Below are 18,265 nucleotides of genomic sequence, written 5' to 3' on the forward strand. Positions count from 1 at the left end.
GTCTTTCTTAAATGCAATGCTGTTTTATTTCCAGGTCTGTGTAACAGAGCACAAGTCTGTCTCCTATGTGAAAACCCATCCAGTGTAATTTATTATGTTGCTCACCAGTAAATCTGTTGTGCAACACTTCCATTTCAGCACCGAGTGAGTCAGGCACTAATTGGGTATCTCATGTATCTTAAAATAATCTGTTTGTTTCATGTGCTGGCTTCCCTCTCTGCCATCAAATTAATCAGATTATTTTGACTGATGAATTCATTACTCTGGTCATGGTATCCTGAGAGCATAGCAACTTCCAGGGAGAAAGTTTCAGGAAGGAAGATCAAGTATCTCCCTCTTTTGCACACACAGTTACCAGCAGAGGAATAAATGGATGCTATCAGTTTCCCAGCTGGGAGAAGGGCTGCACAAAGGTTATTTCTAGACTCTTAGGATCAGTTTGGCTGCCTGGTGCTGGAGCTCCTCAGAAAAGAAAAGGGCATAAGATGGGCACCAAGAGGCCACCATAATGTAAAAGGTTGTTTTAGCTCTCCAAATTGACTCTGAACCTTCTGAAAAACCATTTCTCTCCAGAAGTGAAGAAAAATGTCATTGTCACTTCTTCTGTGTTTAATCCCATCAGCACTGAACAGCTTTTCCCCACTGCAGATAGGGAAAAAAAAGCCAAGGGAAAGTAGAAAAGCTTTCCTTTAATCTTTGCTGCCTTCTTTTCCACTTCAAGTTGAAATTCTTCAAAGTAAGACCTTTCCTCACACTAACACTTTAAATCACTCCTGATGTAGGGAATAACTTAAGCTTAGTAATGCCAAAACCATCCACCTGACAAAAGGTGAAGGAGTTAAAAAGCACCTTCATCTCCAGACTGAAACAAAACCAAGCAGGTCAAGTACAGGCAATGGTGGACAAGAAAAGAGTGAGAAATATTGTTTAGCCAGCAGTAACAGCAACACAATTAGGCTTCTGCAGCTTTTGTCATCCAAAAATAAAGAAGCCAAAGCACTTTCCTATAGCACCTTTCCAGTCTTCCCAAACAGTGAAGGAAAACAGAAGGAGCTTGGCACTCACTGGGAAAACCAGTAAGTACAGGAAAGCTCAGAAGAGACCTGTGCAAACACCCAGGAGCTGTGATGGCCTGAGGAGGATGATAGAAATTACCTCCACCTGTGCTGAAACTGGATTCACAAGGGAGACAACTCTGCCTTGAGCTGTAACTTTCTTTCTAAAAGCATCACAAACCTGAGGAAAAACACATTACTCTAAAGCATGCTAAGACACTGAATACCTTAGGATAAAAACCTGCTCTCTGCCTTCTGCTCTCTGTCAGAGCCACATCCAGGATTTTGTTCAGCATGTGAGGATCAGAAAGGCTCTTGGGTGAGTGAAGTGGAGAATTTGGATGAGGATTACTCTGGGAGGATGACCAGCCTGGTAAACAGCAGCAAGCAAGCAGGAAAGGCAATTTATTACAGTTATTTTTAATAATTGTAATTTATTATATGGCTTTGCACGTTTGCAAATGCATTTCCCCCTTTTTACTCTCAAAGTGCTGTGCTTATTCATGCAAACTGAAAGGAAACATTTAAACAGTTTTGAAAATACAAGAAGAAAGTGTGTGAATGGAACATCTGATACAACTTTATCTTGCAAATGCCTCCAGATTCCTCTCTGGTCACTGTGTGGGCAGCACATTCCCAGGCCAGAGAGTGGAGTGGGTGGGAAGGAGGGGACTGGACTCATGAACTGCATTTTGTCTTTTCCTGCTGAGGTTCACTTGTGACCTACTGGAGCACTTGGGAGGAGGAGAGAGGGCTGGCTTGGTCAGGAAGCTCAGGCACAGGGAGCACCCTTGTCCCCCATGCTGCTCCCTGCCCACAGAGGGCCTGGGCACTGCCCTGTAGTCTCCCCTTTGGATGTACCATATGTAATTATTCAAGAGGAAAAGTTCATTCATCCCAATGAAGTCCTCACAAGCCAGGCACAGCCCTTTCCCCAGTCCCTGCAGCAATAAAAATACAAATTATGTCCTCCTGACCACCTCAACTACCCCTGAGCCCACTGAAGCTCAGAGATGGATGAAGAGGATGATGGAGAAGCTGTGCTCAGAGCTGTGCTGACACACAAGTCCTGGAAGCCCCATCTTGCATCCTACCCCATCTTGCATCATCCTCTCAGCTGCTGCAAACACAGAGCCACCCTCCCTCCCCTTGCTATGAAAATTCCCCAGCACACAGCATGCTGTTCTTCACAACTGGAGACACTGCTACAAGTGGGAATGCTGTTATCCAGGAAGGCCTCTGCCCAGGATTTTCCCCTCCACCTGCCAGCAGATCCTCTTTTCCTCCACCCACCAGTGCCCTTTGTAGCTCTATAACCAAGGCAACAGGAGCAAGCAAGGGCTGTCTGGAGCTCTGAAGAGAGGGATAGATTGGAAAGTATGGAAATAATGAGCAATTGCTGACGAGTGGGTGATACACCCCAAGTCACAACCAGTGCAGGGTGACTACAGGCAGAACAGCAACTGTGCAGTGTCCAGAAGGTGGGGGATAAAGGAAAAATGTGTAGGAAGCAGAGCTGGAGAAGCTGGCTGAGTGGTTTATGTGTGCAGCCCCTCCAGGTGTCCCTCCCAGCAGAGGGATGTGGAAGTGACAGCACTGACCTCAAAACCTTCTCCCTGTGCCAGGTATGGAGCTGCAGTCATACACCACAGCCTGGGAGAGAGAGGGCTTGGGGTCTTCTGAGTTCAGGGTTAATTTCTGTGCCATTTTTAGACCAGTGACATCTGGGGCTCAAGAGGCTGAGGCAGAATGAAGAACAGTATGAAAGAGAGAGAAAATTACTCTGCCATGTAAGAAGAGAACAACATAACGAGCAAAAAGGAACATGGAATGACAGAAGTCACCAGGGCTGTGATCACAGAGGGCTGTAAAACCAGAGCACATTAATGAGGGAGGAAAAGATTTGTCATATGCAGAGGCTTACACAGAGTCTAATAAAAACCTTCTCTATTAAGAGAAAAACATAATCCAATTTGTATGGAAACAAGCTGCATATTACACAAATCATGGGGCAGAATGCACAGCACAAACTCAGGACAAACGCCCCAGAACAGTGATGTAAAGCAAGCTGTCAATAAAACCTGATCAGCAGGGCAGACAGTACATGTATCTATTTGAAATCATCAAATTTAACAGCAAGAAAAGATTTTAAAGATTTGAAGCTGCAAAAAGGCCACACTCTACAGCAATAGAAATGGTGGCACAGTGAGGTTTTGGTTAAGAAATCTGATTTCTGCAGCTTGCCAGTGAGCTGAAATGGAGGCTTTGGGGTTTGTCCTGCATTCATAACACCTGGCACCTGATTTGTGACGAGGACTCTGCACTTTGGCAACATAAATGAATTCTATTCCAAACAACAACTTCATACACATATATTCCCTTCAAAAAACCAAATTAAGAAGAAACATGATTATACATTACATTCAAGGTCAATAAAAGCAAAGTACAAAACACTGAAAATTCTAAAGAACTTGTACTTTTTAAGAAAAGCAGAGTCATAAATAAATTACCAACACAAAAAAAAGGGAAAAACCTGAACATCTTCATAAAGGTACACTGTGTGCTCAGTAAGTAGTGAGAGGAAAAAAGCAAATTAAGTTATCTTCAGTTGTATAAGGAATTAAAAGGTGAGTAGTACAAGAACTAACATGTGCTTTCTGCTGTGAAACACTGTTCAGTTCTCACCACTTCATACTAAAACAACAGAAAACCATTGAAGTAATGGACTGAAATTGCTAATTAAAAACTAACATCTAGAAAAACATGTTGTCTTTCTTTTTTTTTTTTTTTTTCTTAAATCTGACAGGAGGTTTAAGAGGCACATGAGAAAATCTACAAGAGTCAAGAGGAAAGACTGGACAGATTAAGAACTATTAATTTGGTTTCCTAATAAGGGAACAAGGGAATACACAGTGACAGATGGAGTGCAGAGCTGTGAGGAGATGGTGATGAGGTCCATGGACAGTCCCAAGCAAGGAGAGGGATAAAACAGGTCCAAAGGCCACAGAAGGGTCCAGTTGGGAGCAAAAGGAAAAGGAAATGGAGCCAGGGACAAGACAAGACAGAAGACAGACTATCTACAGCCTGGGTTTGTGATCCATGCAGGAAACAAGGCTGGAGACTGCCACACCTCCCACACCTTCAGGCCACTGAAAGGCCAGTCCTGAGATTCAGGGCAGCTCCTGGGGAACCAGTGCACAGGCAGAGGTGTCCCCTGGTCCCAAATTCAGTTTCCCAGGGCATTGCTGCCCTCAGGACTGATGCTCTCTGCAACCTCTGAGTGCACGGGTGGGCTGTGCACATCTGAAGGAGCAGAAAGCTGATGTGGTGTCAAGGAGGGGTTTATAGTCCCACCTTCTACTGACCTCACAGGAACACACACAAAATTATACATCTCTGAAAGTGGTTTTCCCCATGGGAATATAAACAAAATTACAGGTATTTGACAGCAGTTTTCCTAATAATTATGTAAACATAGCCCTGCTAAACAGTGGGTGGGAAAAAAAAGTATTTTTTTCCCACTTGAGCTGCACTAAAGTGCACTCTGTAATTGCTCTTTCAGCCCATACTGGTCTCTTTATACCAGTGCAAACTCCACTCAACTGTATCTTAAAAGATCTGAAGCAGCCTTGTGCCTCCAGCAAACACCATCCCAAGTGTTCTAAAAGCTCTTGACATTACAGGCAACACAACTGCATGCCCTCCTTCCATGCTGTTTGTTGTCTTTCACACCCTCTCCAAACCCAGATCAGGAAAGGGGAGGCTCACCTGAAAAATCAGTCAGTCCTGGGAGTCAGAAGGAGAACACTGAGGAGATGGGACACGAGCAGTGAACAGCAGAATTGAAGGGAAGATAAATATCTTCTGGACCAGTTCCTTCCAGAGAAGCAGTGTTGGGCTTGTCTACACTGATAGCTTCTTTACAATTCCCTCTCTTTCAGTGCTGCCAGTGCCTGCAGGGGTTGCAGAGTGAAGCTGCTCTGTACCAGTTTCCCAGGCACAGCCACTGAGCCTGCACACCAGTTTGAAAGGGAGATGCCTCTCTCCCTCCTGCCTGGGATTTCCTGGCTTTAAAACACTTGACAAGCAGGGTTCAAAATTTGCAACTGGAAATACACATTTCTCTGCATGCTGGAGGAAAAAAAAGATTTGTATTTCAAGTGTTCACTTAGGCCATGCAGTACTGTGGATGCAAAAACCAGGAGTCCTCTGTGATTTGTTGTGTTTTGCCACACGAAACTGCCATAATTATTATTTTCCATTAAAAATCGTGCTCCTAAATTTTCTCTTTTGGTCAAATACCTTTAAAAGGTAAAAGTACACAGGGTTGTTATCAATGTTCAGCCAACAGTTACAACACACTGACCTCTACCTTAACTCAGCATGGCTCTAACTTCAAAGCCTGCTTAAAACAATTTAAATACCAACATTATTAAGCATGGCAGGCATGCTGAATGCTCAAATGGAGCCAGCATTCTTTCAGTGAAACCCAGACTCTGCAGTTCCTCCCCCTTATTTCCCAGGCTAAGCCTACCTGTTCTCCAGAGCAGGACTTTCCTGTCTCACCTCTTTTGATGGAGAGGAGTGGTAGTGCCCTGCTGTATTTCCCCATCTCTGCTTTATTAACTACAGTGGAGGTGAAGCACACAGTTTTTTTGTCACCCAGTGTCTCTGCAGGCACTGTTGTGACTGCTGATTAAAAATGAATTAAAAGAATTAAAAGGTTGGACTGACAGCCAAGAGTGGCTCTTCTGCTGTGCCCCCAGAGGAGAGGGAAGATGTCACCAGTGACTGAGCCAGCTCAGGGGGGTTTGTGCCCAACTGCACCTGCTTGGGCCATCTTGCTACAGAGATGTCTTTAAATAAACAGCACACAAGGGAAGTCTTACCCACAGAAGGCCAAAACCAGAGAGGAATCTGTGCACTCCTTCATAGAGTTAAACAAGAGCAGAGCTATTGCAAAAGGCTCTGTCTCACAAAGTGACAGGCAGGAGGTGGGAAAGCCTGGATGAGTGGAGCCCTTCAGCAGAGACTTGCTGCAACTTCCAGCCCCTTTTTCACTGTCTTTGTTGCTGATCACAGGACCTGACTGACACTGAAGCACAAACCCCCATGAAGAAACCCATCTGCCCCCAGCAATGGTTGTAAGGCAGAGCCTCAGTTGAACCAATGTCAGAGAGTTTCAGTGCTCAGCTCTCATATGTTTAGCATACTTCAGAAGTCAGGCAAAAGAGTTTCTCAATCATCACTCCAAGCCTGCTATTAGGAACATTTGGCTCTCAAGAGCATTCAGGACTCTGTATTGCTGATACCTGCCAGCAAAAGAAATGTTCAGTAGCTTGAAAAATGTCTGAGGGGTAAAACTGCAACAGCTCATTTAAGATGCAGCTATCAGACTTGCACAACCAAGAGCACAATCCCAGAGGAACAATCTTCACAAAAATTATTTATTTATTTTAAACTCTTCACCTTCCTGCCTCTCAGGAGTGCTGGGTGCAGTTATGATACCCAGAGTAGTTCTCATCCCTGTTTTATGTAGTAATTTCCTACTGGTCCTTACTGCTGCAGCCCAAACACTGGAAGTCTCTGCTGAAAAGTACAGCACAGAGAGATAACACTGCTCACAGAGACCCTTCCAGCCAGACTGCTGGACTCCAACACGCAGACTTTTAATCAAATTATTCTTAAGGCTTAAGTGAAGTGGCAAATGCATCAAATTCTTGGCTCCCACAAAACCAAAACAACTCCCTCCAACCTACAAGATATATACTTTCCAGGGTAGAATGTTCAGAATTGTCTTTCACCTAAAACCACACACCCTGTGCTTTTAAGCAGTAATTTGCTTTTAAAAATATTACTCTTCAACATTATTTTCTTCAAGTGGGAAAGAAAAAGGAGGAAAATGGATATAAAGTCTACAAGCACATGGGGAAATCTACGTTCTGTTTCTCACAAGTTAAGAAGTCCTTGGCACAGGTACTGTTCTTTTCCACCATAATTTATCTTCCCTGCTTCAAATGTAACATATTTTAGTTCTAGCTACAAAAGGTACATCTGGTAAATCAAAGTTCAGACATCCTTAAGCTCATGCACCAGCACAGGACTTCTATTTACAGCCACTTTCTCCTTTTTCATTAATCTCTTTTACATTCTGACTAGCTCAGAGGTGCTAGGGAATAGAAAAGGGACTAAAAGCTGATTATAAGAGACCACTCCAGCACAGATATCCCAGACCAATTCCCAATATAGATCCACAGCAATCAAAGCATCCTGTTTCTGAACCCTTCCTCCAAGCCTCCTTTGAGCAAACAGTCCTACTGTGGGTGATAATGGGGTAAACTCAAAATGCTAGGAGGGAGAGGAAAAGAAGACTCCTGAAGACCAGGGAAGGTAAAGATGTTCAAAGAAAGAATTCAGGTACAGATTTCTGGTACCTGATCTACAAATGCCTGAGGTCTTGGCTCCTACAGCCAGTTCTCTTGTGCTGAAGCCTTCTGCAGCAAAGCTTTCCACAGCATCCCTGGAAAGTTTTGAGTCCTAGCTCCATGAGAACTGTAAAAAATACCTTCTTTTGAAGGCTGGCAGAGGTGCTCTGAGGAGGAAGGGTAAGGCAGGATGGGACCTACAAATATGTTCCAGTGGTCTTCCTACTGCTTTGCTCCAGAGTACTCCTGAGCCCCTTCTTAGATCAATTAGGAGTTGCAATCTGTTTTTTCCCCTCTCTCAGCCATGTTTCCTTCCCCTCAACACACTGGCAACATGACTGCTTTGGTGAGAAACTTCCCATATCTCACTACAGGGTTAATTTCCTTTTACTATCACACTTGAATGCAGAGTGCTCAGCTTGGCTAAAAGCTCTAAGTGCATGAATAATGTAAGAGGACTCCACTGGAGGAACATTAATGGCTCAGAAAGCCTTCCCTGGATCTCTCCCCAGTCCTCACCTCCCTGTAGCCTTCAGTGCCTTTAAGTGTTCCAATACCAGAGCTAACTCAGCTCACAGCTCTCCCATCTAGCAGGTCCCCACCAGCAATGCAGCCACTTCCAGGGATTCAGGAGTCAAAGGGGGAGCCCCCAAAACCTCCTGGCTATGCCAACCAGCTCCTCCACCTTCCCAGTCTGTAAAGTTTGTTTCAGTTGCCTTTGAATTACAGAAAGTCCTAACAAGTGCAAGAAACAGTTTTAATATTTGAGAGAAGCACTTCTTGCTTTCTAGGATGGGTGAAATCCAACTAACTGTTCACCTGTAACAGGGACATCAACCTTACTGGGCAGCTCGTGTCATTTTAAGTGGGGGAAAACTTGGCAAAAAAAAAAGAGTTTTGATTACAAGAAAACCCAGCCAGGTGCATGCAGAGAGGGAAATGGTGAGTCTGAATGTTATCTGATGAGCCCCAAACTTGATACATCACACAGCTATGAAATTACATAGAGTTCTTAATTGAATCATTCCAAATTCAATCAGGAAAACACAACCAGAATTGCAGGAAATGCTGGGATCTTGGGCAAATTGTCTTCAGTGCCTGCTCTCAGTTATGCTGTTGGTAAAATACTATTAATAAATGTGACCATTAAGTAAATGCAAAACATGATTAGTTCAATTCTTAAACAGAAAAAAATTAGGCAGGGGCTTGTGTGGTGTCATGTGCCAGATAACTGCTTTGCACTACATTGCAACTGGAATATGATTTCCAAAAGCTGGAGAGGCTGGAAAATGGGAACTGGAAGAGGACATTACAGGCAAACAATCTGAACACAGAAAATCCTCAGATTTGCAGAAACACAATTACAATTTTTATCAGGTTTCCCTGTATACATAAAGTGATGTAACAAACTACATAAAAACAAATTGTGGGGACTTAAAGGAGGAGATATCTGTATCTATAGCTGTGAACCAAACATTAAATACAGTGAAAATCATCCTCTGCCCTCAGTTTTCAGTTAGTTTTGCAAAGCCCACCTGACAGGAGTTTTAAATGATCCTCCAGGCAGACACCAAGGAATAACTGAAGGGAACCTTGGGAAATCACAAGTATTTTCTGTGGTGGCAACATTAAAAGAAAATGAAAGAGAAGAGGCTTCAAGAGCACTAAGAGTTCTAAGACTGGCTGGAAAGGATTACTTAAAAGTAGTCTGAAGCTGTGGTTTTAAATATTTCATATCTATAGAGGCATCTGCTCCAGCCTTCAAAGGGCAGAACCTTCAGCAAGCAACATAAATTGAGGTCTGTGTTAGAAACCACCAGACAACAATTTTGTACTAACCACGAAAAATCATATTTGCAAGACATCTGTTCACAATGCCCTGTAGCTCTTCCAAACACAGACATTTGCTTTGGTCATTAAATCACCAAATATGTTTTGCCAGTCCCATACCTGCTGGGGTGAAGAGCTCTGGCATGCAAGGTAGTACTGCAAAACCCTCAACTTCATTTGGAGCTGCCAGAGGTTCCTTTATTGAGACATCTGCTAGGAAGCCAATTTGGCCAAATCACAGCAGGTGATAATGAGTGTTATTTAATCAAGACAATATTAACATAAATTTTAATTCGTGTCAAATAGCTTAATGGTAAAATACTGACTGCTAAACAGGCATGGAATGTTACAGCCTGGCCTTGCAATAAACAGGTTTTTGCTTAAACTCAGATGTACAAAGTGCAGTCAAAGAGAGCAAGATGCAACCAGGAGGAAGAGCTGAAGTCCCAGCAATGCAAGACTTGAAATCATAAGCTTAATTTTCAATTTTAAAGCTGTTCGGTATGGGAATGCTCTTCATCTTTGAACTAAATACAGGCTCTTTAACAAGAAAATGACATCCAGATGTGCCTATAAATAGAAAGTAAGAAATGGTATTTTAATTAATTTCTGGCTTCTGTACAAATGTGACATTTCTGACCTTAGATGCCTAATCCTGAGCAGCTTTTTGCATTTCAGATGGACAACCAACAATTAATTTCTGGCCTTAGCACTGTAAAGACAGCTACAACCAATGTGCTTTCCCATGACAACCCCAGACTCTGGGGTTCCATCCATTAGTTATTCATTTTGCCAGACAACACATCCACTCACTATTTTGTCAGAGAAAAATACAAAACTTCTGGTGTCCTGATGCAAAACCACTTGGAACTAAAAATAGTGATGGTAGAGAGCCACAACACTCTGACTCCAAGCAGAAGGATTTACAGCAAAAGCCTAAAATAGTGACAGGTCCTGCTTTAAATATTCACTCTTACAGGGAGATTACCCCCACCTAGATTAATAATTGACTATTCTGATTTTTAAATGAAATAGAATTTTTAATCATTACACAATGTAGTCAGTTAGTGTGTTAGGAGCAGAACAGCACCCAGCATTTCCTAGAACATGCAATGCACTGAACAGCTCAGTACCACAAATTCTGTGCTCTGCAGGAAAAGAGCAGTTTAGGTCTCAGAACCAGAATACTGGGGTAGAGGCAAACTAAAACAGCTGGGAAAACAAAACACTCCTTAGGCATAAATCTGCAGTTCTGTTCCCCTCTCCATTCCCTCAGCTGTGTAAGCTGTTCATACCCTGAACTCCAAGAACAAGATGAGATGCAAGTGTCTAATATGAATCAGGGAGAACACAGGGGTGAAAACCAGTGTTAAGGAGAATGCCATGTACACAGAAGTCAGCTCCAGGTACTCAAGAAGAAAGGAAATGCCAAGTGTCAGAATTAGAACTTCTCTACTAGCAAAGATCAGGTGAAACCAGCAAGTATTTGATACTTTAAACCACTGCCTTTGTGAAGATATTTTAAACATCAGACAGAGGTGGTAGGGGATTCACCAGGTTAGAAGTTTGCTTAGTTTATCAATGCTCCAATGCAACATTACATCTCCCAATTCTCACTCTGCTACCCTTCCTTCTTATCTCTGCAAAACATCTCACAGTAAAAGACACTAGGCATCAGCAAGCTACAAGAATGATTTATTTTACAAGGGTGTTGTGAAGCTTAATTCATGTTTGTAAAGCTCTTTGTGTTGTGCCTTTCATCTGCTGTGGGAACCTCACAGCATTATCAATAAGGTCTTTTCTGCAGTAGGAAGGCTTTGCTAAAATAGCTATACTAGCAAATCTGCCTGGCCTAGATGTGGTTTACACAGGCAAAAAAAAGTTATTTTGTCAGAACAGCTAATGCCAGTTCCCTAAAAACACAAGGCAAGCCAGCAGAAGCATGGGTTTGGGGACAGCTAACTGCTAAGGGGGATTTCTGCAGAATCTTAACACAGTTCTGCTGGCACAACCTCAGAGGATAAGCTCTGACACACGCATTTTGGAGACTGAAAAAGAAGAATGTGAATTTTCTACTTGCACAGTACCAAGCCATACATTCATTTATTTATCATGTGAGTGAGCTAGAAACAACAGAGCCCTCTGGAAACAGATCCCTCTAGCAACAAATGCATCTGACTTTCCTATTTTATACAAAAGAATCAGTGGGTTTTGTTTTGTTTTGTTTCCTTTAGGAAGCAAAAAGTCAAAGATATATTCTGCCAAATAAGAAAATACTTACACCATTGCAAAGAACACAGACTGTGGTACAAGGAACTAGTTCATGTGACAGACCTTTTTAGCTGTGCTATTATAATTGTGGTGGTTGTTATTATTTCTATTCAAGACCCCCATTTTCTCACCCAAGTTTAAACCACCATGAAATATCCAGTTGTTATTGCTGGAGAGATATCATCACACCAGGCTCCCAAACAACTACTTGCCACTTTTTTTCAGGTCATGTTTAGCTCTGTTCTGAGCTCGTCAGGGTGGTACCAGCAGTAATGTATTTGCATTTTGCTTTTCAGCATTGCCCCCTCTTGCTAGAAACCTGAAACAAATATTATCACCCAAGGGCTTGCTTACCCCAGGAAAGGAATAATGTGTTTCACACCTCTGGAAGGCTTTTCTCCAGTAGATACTTCTACTTATTTTAGAATAAGTAGAGAATAAGTTTAGAATAATTGCACACAAGCTGGGTTACAAACTGGCTAAATATTTCCCCACAAACCCACTGGGATCAGGTGTGTTTGAATCTGGAATAGAGCTCAAAATCCAAAGAGAAAATTGCTATAGTCAGGGCAAGTAAGCTACTGAACAATATGGAATATTTATTTTTCATATTAGAAGTAGTTTCATGACCAAAATTTGAGCAGGTGTATACAGTTGCTTTCCACCTGAAAAAGCTAAATCTACCTTAAAACAAAAACATGAAATTCAATCTTCTTTGCTATTGAAACAAATCAGAAAAAGCCTAGCCACAGTAAATTAATCAGTAACCTATTATTTACCAACACAGCACCCCAGAACACACAGCCCAAGTACCAGGACTACCTGCTGTGTTATGCTGTTCTGCTACAGGTGAGAATTATTTCTGTGACCTCTGAAATGAAACGCTCAACAATATTATAACTCTTACACGTTCTCCCAGTCACTGCTGTACCTGTCTCTATAGCACTGACCTAAAAACCAGACTTGGTAGGTCTGGACTGGGCTTAAAAAGAGCAAGGTTTAAATGAGAACCAAAATACACAAGTTTTTTTACACACTGGCTGAGCTACAGACCAAAGCTGTACCACCAAAAGCCTGGGCTTTCTTGCTTCCATTTAAGAAGCATTTTCTTGTCCAGAGAGCATTAAAAAAGCTGGATCACATTCCCTTTTTCCACTAGTACACACTTTGCACGTAAGCAGCTGTTCCTAATCAATGAGAGTCTGATATTAACACTTGATATGACATGAAAATTGGTGTTACAGCCTTCTTTTAAAAACTGGAAAGACTTTTCCCCCACTATCTCTGTGCCAAAGGGCAGAGAGCATTCACTTGCTGTCCCTCCACCCCAGCAAGCACATCCCTCTCCATCCTCCACTGGTATCACTAGGAGGTTTGCATGAACACCAAAGACAGAGTATGGCCATTAGGCAAAACCTACATTTCTGCTTGGAAAAGCTCATTTGGGATACTCAGAAGGCAAATTTAAGTTTAGCCACCTTTAAGGGTGAGGCTATCTTGCCCCTCTGTTTCTTCCCATTCCACTCAGCTCTCTGTTTTAGCCCCTTCCCTTCTGACCTCTCATCTCTCTTTAGCCCCTGATGATCCCTTGGTTCTCTCCCAGGGCCTGTGCAGAGCTCAGTGCCCAATCCTCCTGCCTGCCCTGGGTCCTGCTCACACACAACAGCTCCCTGCCTGAGCACAGCCTGCCAGCAAAGTTTAGCCAAAGCATTTGGAGCAAATGCCTAGGAGAGAAGATGTGGAGGTGGAGGCCAGGCTTCCCAGTGGAAGGTCACCTCCTCTGAAACATCCCTCCATCACTGACAAAGATATCTCACATTTATCATGCTCAAGTTCAAGTACACTTCAAGGCCAACTCTGCTTCACTTAAACAAGAAAAAAGGAAGAAAAGGCACACAACTCAGGCTGAGGCTTTTTTTCTTCTAGTTTTCTGGAATTTCAGACTGCTCTGAAGTTTCTGCAGAAGTGAAATTTCAAGTGCAGAAACAACAGTTCCTTGGCATGACCTCCTGTTCTGTTCTGCACTGAAACACCAAGCCACAGCCACAAAAGAAATGCAGCTGAATGCTGAGGATCTGTCTCACTTCTACTCAGAGAGACTGGGAGCATCCTGAGCAGTATGGCAAGACTGAGGCTACATGTTTTCAGCCAGCTCATACAAATAAACTCAACTTTTTACCTTTGATGCCATTCAGGATTTGTGTCCTGATCAGTAAGATCAGGAAAAAGTCTAGGATGGGTTAAAGATTCATCCAGAAAAGAGCATTTCTATCTCAAGGAGGAATTCCTTAGTGCTAGCAGAGTGGAGGCTCCCTGACTTTCAAAGTGCTCGGGCTTACATATTCCAACTTTATTGGGATGATGGAAGAAAAGATAAATACAGAGGAACACAAGATTTAATTTTTTGATATGTAGGCTTTGTAGCTCTCAAATCGTCTGCACAGATGAAGTTTAGAATTAGATTTAACTGCACCTAAAGATACTCATTATAAAGGAAAAACACAATTTGGGGAAAAAAAAAAGCAGACTTAAAGATACACTCATTTTGTACAACCAGCTGTAGTACAACTAAGATCCAGAATTTCTTGCATATTAAATATTATTTTAAAAGTCAACCATAAACATGTGAATTTTTTTGTGGTAAAAAAACCAAACAGAAAAGGCAGAACTCTGGGAAATCCATCAGCCTGGCCAGGGATTCATTTGTGCACACTATTTCTTTGGATGTAAAACACAGGCTACAGATGCAGCTGCATCTCTATCAGAATTCACATCCTCATCACCTCACAAGAAAAGCAGCAGAACAGCCTCTGCTTAGCAGAAGGTATCTGTGACAAACCATTAGTCCTAATTGAGGGAAATACATTACAGACACAACATTGGAGAGTTAATTGCCTTTGGGGCTCTAAGACACAGCACCAAAACTCCAATTTGTCCTCATTTAAACATATGTTTGTGTTTTAATATAAGGAACATAATTGGGAGCACTTTTATAACTTCTTTCACAAAGGAAAAGAACAATCACTTTTAAGCTGAAACCAGGTCTGAAGATACAAGACACCTTAAATGCAGGTGCACCACCAAAACCCTAACACTTGCAACACTGCTTTCCCACAAGCATTTTATTGTTAAACAATTCTTTCCTGAAAAGTTTTTGTTGAAGCAGCAGAGAAAGAGCTGAAGATCAGAATTACACTTCTCCCCACCTTCCAGAGCATGTGCCAAGAGCCAGTGTCTCCCACACAAGTACAGAACAGGACCTCTAAGCCAGCAGACAAACCCATGAGGGGAAAATCTGTACCATGATCTGTTTTATGTGATTACTCTGAGATCTGAAAATGTGAAGGAAACCAAAAAACCAACACTGGGTAAGATCGGAATAATCATCTGAATGGCTCCATTGTCTCCTTCCTCGTGCTCAAGTTTGCTGCTTTGTTGTTGTTTTTATCTTTTCTTTTAAAAGAGCCTCCTGCAGCTCCAAGCTAAAGATCTTCCTGGAGCTTCTATGCGACAGCTGCAGTATCTTAGCCATCTGTTTAATTTATATTTGCTAATGCAGTTCCTGCTGTTTTCAACTGACAGCTTTTTTCTCTCTTATTACCCCCACACGGGAAATCATTGCACTTGCCAAAGTTTCTCTGTAGTCTCAGATGTCAAATCAAGTCTGGTGACAAAAGGTGATGAATGAGGTGCCTTTGTACCTCCCTTTTGTTTTGTAAAAATTATGAAAATCTGTGAGGGGTTTTAATGTGGTTTCTTTAAAGATCATAAATAAAAAGAAAGGAGTACAGAAACAAAGGGGGAGATAGGAAAGGGAATCATACTCATTTCCTCTCAACATGGCAATTCTGTGGGAAGGTTGAGGCTCCAGGATCCCAAGATACCCTCAGAAGGGTATCCATACCCTCAGAAGATATCCATTCCATACCCATTCACTAAAGCCAGGATTCAAGCTCCTCATTCATCTCTGCCCTCCTACCAAGTTCAGGGTTTGGCTCACTCACTTGTATTCCCCTCACTTGCAATCCACATGCCTCCAAACTTTTCTGGAGTGCTCTGGATCTCAGAAGTATTCCTGAGTCTCTGGATGAAAGCACAGACTTCCTCCTAAAATAGCAGTCAGCCTTACAGACCAAGCAGAGATGCTGCTGTCCCTGTATGCCCCTGGAGCATGATAACAAGAAGATTACAGAGCCTATCCCTGCTGAAAAGTGACATCAGGTTTAACATAAAACTTGGAAATTTAACACAGATATCCTGTCCTGCTTCAAACTGTGCCAGCTCAGTCACAGTCAGCTCAGCAATCCCTGTCCCAGGTGATGCAATGCTGTCACCTCACAAGAACCACTTCTTGGTGCCTGGCCCCAGCTACAGAAAGAGGCAGAAGACACACATTAAACACAAAGAGCTGCATATAAACCCAACCCAGAAGCCTAAGCACTCTTCCTGTCTAAATTCTTCCTTTCTAAGTTCTTCCTTTCTAAATTTCTCCTTTGAAAACAACCTCATTAACCAGACAGGCACACAGAAACTCAAAATGGGCACTTCCCAAAGGACTGGAAGATGCTTCCTGGTGCTGGAGGGAGTCCAGCACAGCAGCTGATAAGGAGCTAGCAGGGATGAAGGAATACTTGGGAGATGACAAGTTTATAATCTCTTATTACCACTGCTCCCAGAAGGTGATGCTGAGAAATTAGATCTATTGTTCTGACACTCTAGAGTTGGCTCCAGCTCCTAACATCAAAGCAGCCCATAGGATGGAACTTGTGACAGCACCTTATCTTCCGCAATCATACCCCAAGCTCTGAAGGATAAAGCCACTTGAAGCAAAATGAACATTTTTGCTTTTGAAAGTACAGCAAGCTAGTGACAAAAATAGCTGCTGATGCACCCTGGAGAAGGTGACTGCTTCATCTTCATATACCCAGCTCCTTGAATCATTGTGATACAGAAAGTCAATCTTTGAAGAGCATATTGGACAAAACAGAAAAGCTAAAATGAATATCCTAGAGTAACCTTCAAACTAATAAACTAATTTTCATTCTGTATCTCAGTCTTGCCACCTGTAAATATCCATAAGTGTGGATGTACTTCACTACAGTACCATTTTACAGTGCTAGAAGCCAGATGCTGAGCACAGATTCTAATATTTTTATAATTCAGTTCTAATTCCAAGGGGGAAAAAAAATTCACCTCAAGGAGTATACATGAGAAAACTCAAAGTGACTGAAAACCTGAAGTCACTGCTCAGGTTCAGCTGATTCCTTTGACTTCATGGCACTTCAGAAGTAACACAATCAAGAAAGCATAAAGTATTAAATTGTAACAACGTAAATAAAGGTTAAAGTCCCAAGTCACCAAAGATTTATTTCGTATTAAGTTTCACCAACATACTGAGACAAAGAACCACAAAACACAAATTCTCTCCCAGTGCCTCTGTCTACCATGCTACCCAGGCCAAAAATTTCCTTCATATCAATTCTTTCTTACCTCCAGAAGTGTCTGTGCTGTCTCAGAAGGAGCTGTGCTGTCCCAGATGCAGACTGAGTGAAAGCACCATGAACCTGTGGAGAGAGAAGTAGTTCTGTATGAACACAAATATAAATACACTGTAAGGCAGTAATATTTTCCAAGCTGCCAACATTCATCAGCCAGTGGATCTTACCCACTTCAGCACCTGAACTACTACAGTTTTCAGCTCAGGAAATCCAAGTAGCACAGATTTTAGTGATTCCTTTGGCTAGGAACAGGAATAACTGAACTGACTAAAAATTACTCAAAGTCACAAATAAAATACAAAGATTCAAGAGGAACTCCAAATGAGGTATACTGTTGGGGTTTTTTTTTTTTTCAGTCAGATTTCTTTTTTGGTTTCATCCTTCTTCCTAGGTTAGTAAGAACCATCAGTGCCACTTTGACTACTCTCTGGTCACAAGCTCCTGAAGGAAAGAGGAGGCTCAGCAGTGCTGCTGCTCAGCCTGGTAGATGTTATTGTATCTCTTGGGCAGAAAAATTAAACCAAGGACTACGAAGACCACGGGATTCCAGGTGAAAGCAGAAAACCAATACACAGTGAGGTGCTTTATTAGGTGAGCAAAGATGACACAACACTCCTGAAGACCCAGCAGAACAAACATAGCAAAATCAAGCTGCGGGAAACAAAAATGTCAGTGTAAGATGGTAACAGATTTTACAGCTAACAAATTGGGGTAATTCCTTCTCTGTAGACTACCACAGCCCAAGGACAGAAAAATGCTTTTCAAGCCCTTAGGGGCATAAAGTCATTTAGGTGGAAAGGACATCTAAGATCGTCAGTTCAACCAGGAACACCAGGAAACCATGTCCCTCAGCACCAAATCTTCATCTTTTAAACACCTCCAGAGATGGTGACTCCACCTCCTCCCTGGACAGCCTGTTCCAGTGTTTTTACACTTTCAGTGAAGGAGGTTTTTCTAATGCCCAATATCTAAACCTCCCCTGGAGCAACTTGAGGTGGTCTCAGCAGCAGTCAGGTACCCTCACTATCTGCCCTCTCATCCCAGGGGACAATATCTGAACTAAACACTGTTTTTAGCTTGGCCAGACACCACTCAAGATAGCCTTCAACCAAGCATTAACACACTAATTCAGCTTTTTTTTAACACACAAATGTTAAAACCCAAGGGCTAAACCCCAAGCACACAA

General features: G+C 42.3%; 1 protein-coding gene across 4 annotated transcripts in view; it reads right to left on the reverse strand.

Annotated features, from left to right (window-relative positions):
• NDST2 (N-deacetylase and N-sulfotransferase 2) overlaps positions 1-18,265 on the reverse strand; it is a 111,885-nt gene that overhangs the window by 51,373 nt on the left and 42,247 nt on the right. For all 4 annotated transcript variants that reach the window (XM_071748204.1, XM_071748198.1, XM_071748200.1 and 1 more), the window contains exon 3: positions 17,072-17,145. The gene's annotated coding sequence lies outside the window, so the exon portion shown is untranslated. The remainder of the gene's footprint in view (positions 1-17,071; positions 17,146-18,265) is intronic.

Source organism: Heliangelus exortis, chromosome 7 (assembly GCF_036169615.1).
Source record: "Heliangelus exortis chromosome 7, bHelExo1.hap1, whole genome shotgun sequence".
Taxonomy (NCBI): Eukaryota; Metazoa; Chordata; class Aves; order Apodiformes; family Trochilidae; genus Heliangelus; species Heliangelus exortis.